We start from the raw sequence: 12,777 nt of genomic DNA on the forward strand, positions 1-12,777 counted from the left end.
GGTGAGGGGGCACCTCCTGAACTCACCTCAAGTTGACTCCTGAGCTCCCTAGTGTCCCTACAGGTTCTTTCAACCTGTCAGGGAGCAGGATATCTTGGTCCCTCAGCTAAGCCTAAACTCACCCTGACTAGTGAATAGACTGACGAGTACACTAGACTCGCCACTACACTAATAAACACGGAAAGGAAAGACAAACAGGGAAATAAACAGAAGGATACAAAAAACAAACTACACTGTAGCAGACGGACTCTAAAATAGCAGGTGGATGAGCACAGGATAAAACCTCAGCAGTTCCTTCCACCAGGCTGGCCAGAGTAGAAATGATTCTAACAGCAGCAGGGTCTGCTGAGAAGGATCCAGTATTTAACCTAAATGGACGTAGGTCTAAAGCAACAACAGCTGACCTGCCCTGCTAAGAGCTGCTGACAACAAAAACTGAAATTTACTCATGAGTTGCCAAAGGGAAAGGAAACTTCATTTAAATTAGGAGTCAAAATGGAGATGGGAGGGTCCGGTCCTACGGCTGTCACTAGTTTTATAACAGCAGGGGACATTGTATAGCATCACTTTAATTCTGTTCAAATTGTCTCTCCTGGGAGGAAGGAGACAAACTCTAACGTCACCTACTGGAAGTAGCAATCCTAAAAGTCAAAAATGGCCCTTAACGAGCCTTTTTATATGACTTTATACGAGATCAGAACCCCAATTTGCAGACACGGTGTTTGGGGTGATTGTCCCTCGTCAGTGCAAAGTATGAGATCTGATCTGGCTGTATGAGAAGCTATAGTGGGGTCTGAAGTGGGCTTTACACGCTGCGATCTCGCTAGCGAGATCGCAAGTGATTGTACCCGCCCCCGTCAGTTGTGCGACACGGGCAAATCGCTGCCCGTTGCACACAACATCGTTTACACCCGTCACACTACTTATCTGTCTGGCGACATCGCTCTGGCCGGTGATCCACCTCCTTTCTAAGGGGGCGGGTTGTGCGGCATCACAGTGACGTCACATGGCAGCCGTCCAATAGAAGCGGAGGGGCGGAGATGAGCGGGACGTAAACATCCAGCCCACCTCCTTCCTTCCGCATTGGCGGTGGAGGCAGGTAAGGAGATGTTCCTCGCTCCTGCGGTGTCACACACAGCGATGTGTGCTGCCGCAGAAACGAGGAACAACATCGCTAATGAGAGGTAAACGATTTTTTGTTTTAGGACAACCTTTCCGAGGCAAACGATTTTTGCCGCTTTTGCGATCGTTTTAGGTCGCACATAACTGTTACACGCTACGATATTGTTAATGGCGCCGGATGTGCGTCACTAACGACGTGACCCCGACGATAATTCATTAACGATATCGTAGCGTGTAAATCCCGCTTAAGGGGAAAACTTTTCTCCTTGCAGAGACTGACAAACCAGTCTGTCTGGTTCTTTTAAAACATCTAAAGGATTAAAAAAAAAAAAAAAAAAAAATGTTATTTTAAATACAATCGGGGTAATTTTTTAAATTCGGGTGATTTTTTTGAGGTTGGTGGAAGAGGTTTATATTTTACACCATCTAAAAACAACTTCAAGCTGGATTTTTTTTACTAAAAATAAATGTTATAAATGTTCTTGAAAAATATCAACATTTCACTTTAAACCATCGGAAAATAAAAACTAAATGTAAAAAAAAATGCTTAAGTAAAGAAGACATTGGTAAACATTTATTTACTAAATTTAAGGGCATAATTTTTTCTTTTAGAATCAAACACTTATTAATAAAATTAGAAGATTGCACTGTACGTTCCATATTTTCTAAAAGTGTTTATTAATGTTTGGAAATCTGCTCACCCCATATGGACTTTAATTTGAAAAATATAAAAAAGCATGAAATCACAAAGCAACAATCTTGCAGTCACTACAATAAATAAACCCCTTCCAAACATTTTTATCAGAAAAAGAGATCCAACTCCTATTTACCATATTTTTTTGATTATAAGACGCACTTTTCCTTCCAAATATTTGAGAGGAAAATGAGGGGTGCGTCTTATAATCCAAATGTTGCTTACTGGGGATAGTAGAGCATGGTTGTAGGAGCAATGCCGCGGGTGCTGTTCTGGAGGTGCGCTGTGCTGGGGCTGCAATCCGAAGGTGCTCTGCTGTGCTAGAGCTGCGGTGTAATGCCTGCCTGGATCCACAGACTCAAACAGGCTGTAATGGATAGGCTAGAGGGAAGCCACTCGCCAAGCAAGACCCCCAGAACCCTGAAACCCTTTAACCTCTATACAGGGATTTGGAATTACACAGGGCCCTGGAGATCACTACCTGTGGAAGGCTGCAGTCTGAGAGAGTAATCGTTAGGCAGGGTCAAACCGGGAATTGCGGGAACAGGGACAGAATCGGCAGGCAAGGACGTAATCAGAAACAAGCAGAGGTCAAAACCGGATCGGGCAGCGAGATTCAAAAACAGCAGGCAGGAGGGTAGTCAGGAAACAAGCGGTAATCAGCACACGAAATCACAGGACGAAACAGGAGCCAGAATTCTCAGAACTATCTCTGGCAGAGGTTAGCAGACAGAAGGGAAATTTAAAAGGGTGTGGTGTCTTCCCATAGGCTGTAGCTGAATGATGGTACCTCAGGTGGGAGACACCCGCCACTTACAGTCAGCCAGTGGCACTGCAGATCCCCAGGAAACCCAGACCAGTGGATAAACGGAGCCTGCGCCCACCAGCGCTGCTGGCATTAACTCCTCTCCCATCCACGGCAGGAATGCGGCGTCACCTGGTGATCGGAGTAAAAGTCAATGGAGCAGACTCCGTTGGTGACGTAACATGCGGGCACCATTCTGAAAATGGTGGTGCGGAGTGCTAAATCATGGCACCTGGAGTCGGCATATGCGCAGATGGAGCTCTTGCCTCAAGATCCCATCTGCGCATGCACCACCTCTGGATGCCATTTTCCTTAAGGCTGGCGTCACATGCACCTATTTATCGTCATTTGTGCGTCACGGGCAATTTGTTGCTCGTGACACACAAAGTCGTTTAACCCCGTCACACGTACTTACCTGCCAAATGACCTCGCTCTGGGCGGCGAACATCCTCTTCCTGAAGGGGGAGACGTTCTGCGTCACAGAGACGTCACACAGCGGCCGCCCAAATGAAGCGGAGGGGCGGAGATGAGCGGGACGTAACATCCCTCCCACCTTTTTCCTTCCGCATTGCCGGCGGACGCAGGTAAGCTGTGTTCGTTGTTCCTGAGGTGTCACACGGAGCGATGTGTGTTGCCATGGGAACGACGAACAACCGGCGCACAGAAGGAGGAACAACTTTATGAAAATGAATGACGTGTCAACGAGCAATGATAAGATGAGTATTTTTGCTCGTTCACAGTCATTCGGAGGTGTCACACTGTACGATATCTCTAACGATGTCGGATGTGCGTCACAGAATCTGTGACCCCGACGACATATCGCCCGATATATCGTACCGTGTGACGCCGCCTTAAGTCCGCTGCTGGGAGATGAATGGTCTGGAGGCGGCGCATGTGCAGATGAGATCTTTAGCCGAGAGCTCCATCTGCACAAGTACTGGCTTCGGGCGCCATTATTTGAAGGCCGCACCGCCAACATTTTCAGGATGTCACCCACAGCCCCAGCACAGCACAGCACAACATCCACGACCTGCAGTCCTAGCACAGCACAGGGCAGCATTCTCTGCTTTAAATTAGAAAAGCTCCATGATACCATAATGATCATAACTGCGGTCAAGGTACCACCCGTGGGTCACATGCCGCAAGCACAAATTCCATATAGACATGTAAAAGACAGGAGAAAAATGGAATAAATAGTGCAAATAAATTTTATTATCAAAAGGAAAGGGGACACACAAAAAAGGGGGGTTCAAGTGGATATACATAAAAACATTGAGTGATTAAGAACATTCAAAATGGGAGCTGGGTGCGGGCACGGATAATACATTAATCTGGTAGAAAAAATGGGTACATATAAGTAATAAATACCGATGAAGAGTGAACATAATCAACAAGCAGAATACTATATTAAAGTGTCAGTGCATACATTTTCACAACAAAACGCTTGTGTCTCAAATAATTTAAAATGTCACATACATCAGTAGCCTAATTTGCAGAGCATAATAGCCATTATAAGTACCCACCAATAAAGTGCAGTCGTGCCAATGATAGTAGCAAGAAAGGCCAAGCAGCCAGGTCCCAGAAGGAAAAGTTCCCCCAAACCCACCAACACGTGTTTCGCTACTGGTGGGGGCTTGTGCACCCCACTAGCTTCATCAGGGAGGGAAAAGAAGACATGAGCGCTTTACTGCGAAAGTGTTTTAAATATGCCGCCCTGTATGGTTTCCGCCTACGTCATCGCATTAGATGACGCATGCGCAGCCGCCCGCAGCATCACCGCAGGCAGGGAAGCCGTCAGACAAACACGACGCATGCGTGGGAGCAAAGACGCGTCATTCCGATCCCGCGCATGCGCCGGCGTCACCAAGACAGCACCCGGCCAGCGGCGACACAGAGGGCAGCAGCGCATGCGTACAGAGATGACGTGCAAGGTAAACACAAATAATGATAGTAATAGTACAAGATGACGTGCACAGCGGATGTAGAGGGTAGCATATAGAAATAGATCTGAACCACCGAAAAGAAAAGGAGAAACACAAAATAAGTAAATCTAAAAGTATTATTGCAGAGTAATAAGAGGAATTGCCACATTATACATTATTATGCAGATAGGGAAAGAAAATATTCTTTGTCTGTTCTAGACTGATGGCAGTATCCATCTCATCCTTTATTCATAATATCGAGAGGCAGAGTAGTTCGGAAAGTAAGGTCTTCAGTGGACCGCTCAATCACTGCAAAGATAGGTGGATCAGATCTAAATAAAAATAAAAGATGTAACACTTTTAATACAAAGCATAAAATACGCTCATGCCAAGGGGGACAAACAAGATAAGAAATTGTTCTTTGCTCCCGCGCATGCGTCGTGTTTGTCTGACGGCTTCCCTGCCTGCGGTGATGCTGCGGGCGGCTGCGCATGCGTCATCTAATGCGATGACGTAGGCGGAAACCATACAGGGCGGCATATTTAAAACACTTTCGCAGTAAAGCGCTCATGTCTTCTTTTCCCTCCCTGATGAAGCTAGTGGGGTGCACAAGCCCCCACCAGTAGCGAAACACGTGTTGGTGGGTTTGGGGGAACTTTTCCTTCTGGGACCTGGCTGCTTGGCCTTTTTTGCTACTATCATTGGCACGACTGCACTTTATTGGTGGGTACTTATAATGGCTATTATGCTCTGCAAATTAGGCTACTGATGTATGTGACATTTTAAATTATTTGAGACACAAGCGTTTTGTTGTGAAAATGTATGCACTGACACTTTAATATAGTATTCTGCTTGTTGATTATGTTCACTCTTCATCGGTATTTATTACTTATATGTACCCATTTTTTCTACCAGATTAATGTATTATCCGTGCCCGCACCCAGCTCCCATTTTGAATGTTCTTAATCACTCAATGTTTTTATGTATATCCACTTGAACCCCCCTTTTTTGTGTGTCCCCTTTCCTTTTGATAATAAAATTTATTTGCACTATTTATTCCATTTTTCTCCTGTCTTTTACATGTCTATATGGAATTTGTGCTTGCGGCATGTGACCCACGGGTGGTACCTTGACCGCAGTTATGATCATTATGGTATCATGGAGCTTTTCTAATTTAATTCTGTGTTTATCTGTGTTTTTCACAGTTTTCTCCATTACCGAAATGGACTTTAGAGCCAGAGACCGAGTATGGCTCGACAAATTTGAGGACTGTCTTAAAGAAACGGGTGGTTCTGGTGCTGTTAATGGTGGTTGCAGCTCTCATGAGACTTTAATACCCAAATATAAAGAACTTTTGAAAAAACGTTTACGCTTATCTTGGAATAAGGCATTACTCATTAAGTATATTGAAAGGGATATGATCCCACGCGGTCTGAGGATCCAGGTCTTCCCGTCATTCACTATTGATGATGAAGAGTTTGTGAACAAGTGGGAAGACCTGGCCCAGACCTGCTCTAAAGGGTTTTTATCCTTATTGAGGGATCATAACAGCCAATCTCTAGCTAAAATGGAGTCCGAGTTAGAAGATATTGAGAAGTCCTTAAAGGATAAATGCTCTCCTGAGTTTGTATCCAAACTTAATGAGGAAATAGAGCAGGAGTTGTCTAAACTTGAGAAGGATATAAAAGAGTATAAACTTAAAAAATTGAACAGGGACATTACAGATTATTCTACATCACGGGCATACAAGTGGCGGTCTGGACAGAATAGGGAACGTGGCAGGACCAGACCTGACCCCTCTTCACGTGAAAGATCCTCATCAACTCACTCTCATACTTCCGGAGACGATTCCTCTTCAGGGGCCTCTGGCGGGACACTGGATATGGACCAGAGTGTTGGGGCAAGAGTCAAAAATGGCCGTAAAAGACAACAATCATCTTGGAAGAACCCTCGTAGGTGTGTCTCTAACCAATTACAGGTCATTAATTTATCCACCCGTGTCCTTACAGAGGCCCAGTTGGAGGTACTGTCATTGGGTTTGTCCTTCTCACCAACTAACAACTTCAATTTATTTTCAGCGCAAAGAGATATTAATCTCTTTGCAAGAAAGGTGATGTTGAGAAGACTCCATCATAGGAACACAATGGACGTTGAGAGTGAGTTGGAAAAGGAGGCTCTACAGGCTCTAGAGGATCTCCTACAAGAACAGGAGACAACTAATTCAGGTGTGTTCCCTAAGGCACTTTTACCCAGATCGACCAGGTTCCCTCCTTTGTCCCTCTGCCCAGCAATCGACATCTTTACCAAGCTCGTCATGAATGATTTCAAAAAAATCTCCACGAGAAGGAGATTTGATAATCTCACACATAGACATCGACGGGCTTTGGAGGAATTAAAATCGTATAAGGATGTCGTTGTTAAGGCGGCGGACAAGGGAGGCAACGTGGTGATCTGGGCCACCGAAAAATACGAGAGGGAGGCTTTACGTCAGCTGAGGGACAGGGACACCTATACTAAGCTCTCACATAGCCCCTTGGTCTCCTTTACTGGGGAATTAGCACGTATCCTGGAGGCGGCGCTTGAGAAAGGTATCATCACTAAGAAGATGATGGAGGGGCTTCTCAATACATCCTCAAAAGTACCAACTTTATATTTTTTACCTAAGATCCACAAAGATGCTGTCAATCCTCCGGGACGTCCGATTGTGTCCGGCATAGAGGGGCTGTGTGAACCAATTTGTAAATTTATAGATCATTTTTTAAAACCTATTGTTGAGACACTCCCCTCTTATGTTAAGGACACTACGGATGTCCTCAACAGGATTGACGGCATCTTTGTGGAAGAGGATGTCCTCATAGTAACGGCAGACATTGAAAGCCTGTATACCAGCATTGGACATGAGGATGGCCTGGCAGCGGTTCGCTTCTTCCTTGGGATGGACAGTCGGTGTGGCAGGATGGGGGATTTGATCATCGAGTTGCTCCACTTTGCCCTCACTCACAATTTTTTTTTTTTTTTTTTTTCTTTTTAAAGATCAATTTTATCTTCAGAGGCGAGGCACTGCGATGGGTGCGGCCTGTGCGCCTTCGTACGCCAACCTCTTCCTGGGTTTCTGGGAGAGGTTGGTTTTTGGTGACGGAGGCGCTGGGGCTAGCGCCCATGTGCAGTGCTGGCTAAGATATATTGACGATGTTTTAATTTTTTGGCAGGGCAGTGTGGAGCAACTCGAACTCTTTATGGGGCAACTGAATCATAATGATCTTAACATCAAACTTACTTACAAGCATAGCAGCAGTTGCGTTGATTTCTTGGATATTAAAATCGAAGTAGGTCCGGATCGTCTCATTCAAACGGACGTTTTCCGTAAAGATACCTCTGTCAACGCACTGCTGCATGCTTCATCTGCCCATACCCCCTCAACTATCCGAGCCATACCGACTGGACAATTCCTAAGGATGAGGCGGATTTGCTCGTCAGACCAAAAATTTGAAGCCCAATCCTCGGATCTCAAGCGCCGTTTCCACGACCGTGGTTATAGCAATAGAGCCATTAAAAGGGGTTATGTGAGAGCTAGGGGGACACCCAGACCTCAGCTCCTCTCGTACACGACTAAGAAAGAACCTCTGGAGCCTAATTTGAGATTTATCGGGACGTTTAATCATGAGTGGGGCACCATGAAGGAAATTTTGAACAGGCATTGGCCTGTCCTTTTATCAGATCCCATTCTATCGGATGTCCTAACTGATGCCCCACTCATGACGGCACGGCGTTCCCGGAATCTCAAAGATATTTTGGTGAATAGCCACTATGTCCCTCCTGCCATTAATCCTTTTAGCACGGGCCCCCCTTTAACAGGGTGCTATAAATGTGGACATTGTATGGCCTGTAGAAATATAATCCGGACCAGGACCTTCTCGTCCTCAGATGGAGTGAGACACTTTGATATAAGGAGATATATCAACTGTGGGACCACACATGTGATATATTACGCCACATGTCCGTGCTCTCTGATCTATGTGGGGCTCACTTCCCGTGAGCTCCGCATTAGGGTCAGGGAGCACGTACGTGAAATTGAGGCTGCCAGATCTGCTGATGATAACGTTTTTCTTAAAACTATCCCTCGACATTTTAAGGCGTTCCACTCCTGTGACTCCTCCAAGTTGGAAATAAGGGGTATTGACGTGGTGAGTGGTGGATCCAGAGGTGGTAACCTCAAAAAAAGATTGGCCCAATGTGAGGCCCGATGGATCAGCACCCTCGACACGTTGGTCCCCAGGGGACTGAACGAAAATATTAGTTTTGCATCATTTTTGTAGCTGCCAACCATTACCAATCCTTTTTCATCATTTTAGGTATATCTGTTTTTAAAAAAAAATTTTTAAAAACAATTTCTTATCTTGTTTGTCCCCCTTGGCATGAGCGTATTTTATGCTTTGTATTAAAAGTGTTACATCTTTTATTTTTATTTAGATCTGATCCACCTATCTTTGCAGTGATTGAGCGGTCCACTGAAGACCTTACTTTCCGAACTACTCTGCCTCTCGATATTATGAATAAAGGATGAGATGGATACTGCCATCAGTCTAGAACAGACAAAGAATATTTTCTTTCCCTATCTGCATAATAATGTATAATGTGGCAATTCCTCTTATTACTCTGCAATAATACTTTTAGATTTACTTATTTTGTGTTTCTCCTTTTCTTTTCGGTGGTTCAGATCTATTTCTATATGCTACCCTCTACATCCGCTGTGCACGTCATCTTGTACTATTACTATCATTATTTGTGTTTACCTTGCACGTCATCTCTGTACGCATGCGCTGCTGCCCTCTGTGTCGCCGCTGGCCGGGTGCTGTCTTGGTGACGCCGGCGCATGCGCGGGATCGGAATGACGCGTCTTTGCTCCCGCGCATGCGTCGTGTTTGTCTGACGGCTTCCCTGCCTGCGGTGATGCTGCGGGCGGCTGCGCATGCGTCATCTAATGCGATGACGTAGGCGGAAACCATACAGGGCGGCATATTTAAAACACTTTCGCAGTAAAGCGCTCATGTCTTCTTTTCCCTCCCTGATGAAGCTAGTGGGGTGCACAAGCCCCCACCAGTAGCGAAACACGTGTTGGTGGGTTTGGGGGAACTTTTCCTTCTGGGACCTGGCTGCTTGGCCTTTTTTGCTACTATCATTGGCACGACTGCACTTTATTGGTGGGTACTTATAATGGCTATTATGCTCTGCAAATTAGGCTACTGATGTATGTGACATTTTAAATTATTTGAGACACAAGCGTTTTGTTGTGAAAATGTATGCACTGGCACTTTAATATAGTATTCTGCTTGTTGATTATGTTCACTCTTCATCGGTATTTATTACTTATATGTACCCATTTTTTCTACCAGATTAATGTATTATCCGTGCCCGCACCCAGCTCCCATTTTGAATGTTCTTAATCACTCAATGTTTTTATGTATATCCACTTGAACCCCCCTTTTTTGTGTGTCCCCTTTCCTTTTGATAATAAAATTTATTTGCACTATTTATTCCATTTTTCTCCTGTCTTTAGCATTCTCTGCTTGCAGCCCCAGCACAGTGCAGCACTCTCGGCCTGCAGCCCCAGCACAGTGCAAATTCTCGGCCTGCAGTCCCAGCACATTGCCCACAGCTCCAGCACAGAAGCCACAGCATTGCCCTATTCCACCACTTCCCTGCTTCATGTGACTCCGCTCCATCACCGCTGCCGCTCACTCCCAGTAAGACACCATCGGATTCTTAAGTGGGCTTTACATGCTACAATATATCTAATGATGTGTCGGCGGGGTCACGTCGTAAGTGACGCACATCCGGCATCGTTAGTGTTGTTGTAGCGTGTGAAACCTATGTGCGACCCAGATTGTGCGATAAATTGTTGGTCGCATTCACGTTATTCAATTTCTAAAAATTGAACATCCGGTTGTTCAATGTTCCCGAGGCAGCACACATCGCAGTGTGTGACACCCCGGGAACGATGAACTCAGCTTACCTGCGTCCCGCGGCTCCCACCGGCTATGCGGAAGGAGGTGGACGGGATGTTTACATCCCACTCATGTTCGCCCCTCCGCTTCTATTGGCCGGCTGCTGTGTGACGTCGCTGTGACGCTGAACGTCCCTCCCACTCTAGGAAGTGGATGTTCGCCGCCCACAGCGAGGTCGTATGGAAGGAAAGTACGTGTGACGGGGGGTTACTCGTTTGTGTGACACGGGCAACAAATTGCACAAGCTGCACAAACGATGGGGGCGTGTCACATCGCATACGAGATCGCATAGGAAATTGAAATGTGTAAAGCAGCCAGACGGACCTAATTTTTTTACCTTTGTTTTCCTCTAAATTTGGGGCGCATCTTATAATAAACATGAAGATGCGAACCGCTCACCAGACTGTTGAATGAGGGTGCACTGACCGGAAACCTGACCGGCAGTCAGATGGAACTTGAGAAAAAAGTGAAGGAAAATCTAGCAAATGCATATAAAATTAAAACATGACTTTATTTGAAAAATTAAAAACTAGAAAAAACCATGACAATACTCCAAGTAGACGTCTAGATAGTCCGTCTACGCGTTTTGAACAGTTAACCTGTTCTTACTCATGACGATGTTTAGGTTGACGATGAGGTTAACTGTTCGATACGCGTAGACGGACTATTTAACCTACTTGGAATATTTTTTCAATAAACCCATGTTTTAATTTTATATGCGGATTCTGGATTTTCCTTCACTTGCGTCTTTTAATCCAAAATATATGGTAAGTGTACTATAAATTAACCTAATGATGTTTGATCATTGACGTTGGTCCGGCATTAAATAGCGTTTCATGAACTCTTAACCTCCCATTTCATGCCTTTTCATTGTTTTGGTTTTTTTTTTACCTTTGAGTAACTTTTTAACCCCTTCACGACCATGGACAGATCTATCCATCATGGAGTGTGTCCCGTTAAGCCCCACCCCCTGCCGCGGGCAGGCGGCTGCGATCGGCGCACATATCAGCTGTTTTCAACATCTGACATGTGTGCCTACATGTTCCGAGTGGAATTGCATTCCACCCATAACGTTAACCCCTTACATCTCGCTGCCAAAGTCTGGCAGCGAGATGTATATACGCGCGGTGAAGATTTTCACTTACCGCCGCCCCCACCGGAAGTCACGTGAGTGATCACGTGACTTTCGGTGGTTGCCATGGTAGCACAGGGTCATCTGATGACGCCTGCAGCTATGACGTTTCACTTGCGTTTTCACCCGGCCCGGAGCCGAATGAATCAGGAAGTGACCGTATCTGATGTTTACAGCTGTATAGCTGTGATCAGCAGATAGATCAGAGCGATCGGATTGCTGATCGCTATAGCCCCCTAAAGGGACTAGTAAAATAAAAAAAAAGTAAAAAAAAGTTTAAAAAAAAACAAAAAACAAACAAACCTAAAAGTTAAAAACTCCCCTTTCCCCCCATTGAAAATTAAAGGGTTAAAAAAAATATATACACATATTTGGTATCGCCGCGTTCAGAATTGCCCGATCTATCAAAATATAAAATCAATTAATCTGATTGGTAAATGGCGCAGTGGCAAAAAATTCCAAACGCCAAAATTACGTTTTTTGGTCGTCGCAAGTTTTACGCAAAATGTAATAACAGGCGATCAAAACGTAGCATCTGCTTAAAAATAGTACCATTAGAAATGTCAACTCAAGACACAAAAAATAAGCCATCACTGAGCCATAGATCCCAAAAAATGAGAACTGTACGGGTTTTGGAAAATGGCGCAAAACGTATGCCACTTTTATTGGACAAGCTTGTGATTTTTTTTAACCCCTTAGATACAAGTAAACCTATACATGTTTGGTGTCTACAAACTCGCACCGACCTCAGGCATCATACCCATACATCAGTTTTACCATATAGTGAACACCGTGAATAAAACATCCCAAAAACTATTGTGCCATCACACTTTTTTTGCAGTTTTTCCGCACTTGTAATTTTTTTGCCGTTTTCCAGTACACGATATGGTAAAACTTATGGTTTCATTTAAAAGTACAACTCGTCTTGCAAAAAACAAGCCCTTAAATGGCAAGATTGACAGAAAAATAAAAAAGTTACGGCTCACGGAAGAAGGGGAGCAAAAAACAAAAACGCAAAAACGGAAAGTCCCCCGGGGCTGAAGGGGTTAACAATAAAATACTCACTTATACTACGTCCTCTTGGATCCACTTTTCAT

The sequence above is a fragment of the Anomaloglossus baeobatrachus genome, chromosome 11, assembly GCF_048569485.1.
Source record: "Anomaloglossus baeobatrachus isolate aAnoBae1 chromosome 11, aAnoBae1.hap1, whole genome shotgun sequence".
Lineage (NCBI taxonomy): Eukaryota > Metazoa > Chordata > Amphibia > Anura > Aromobatidae > Anomaloglossus > Anomaloglossus baeobatrachus.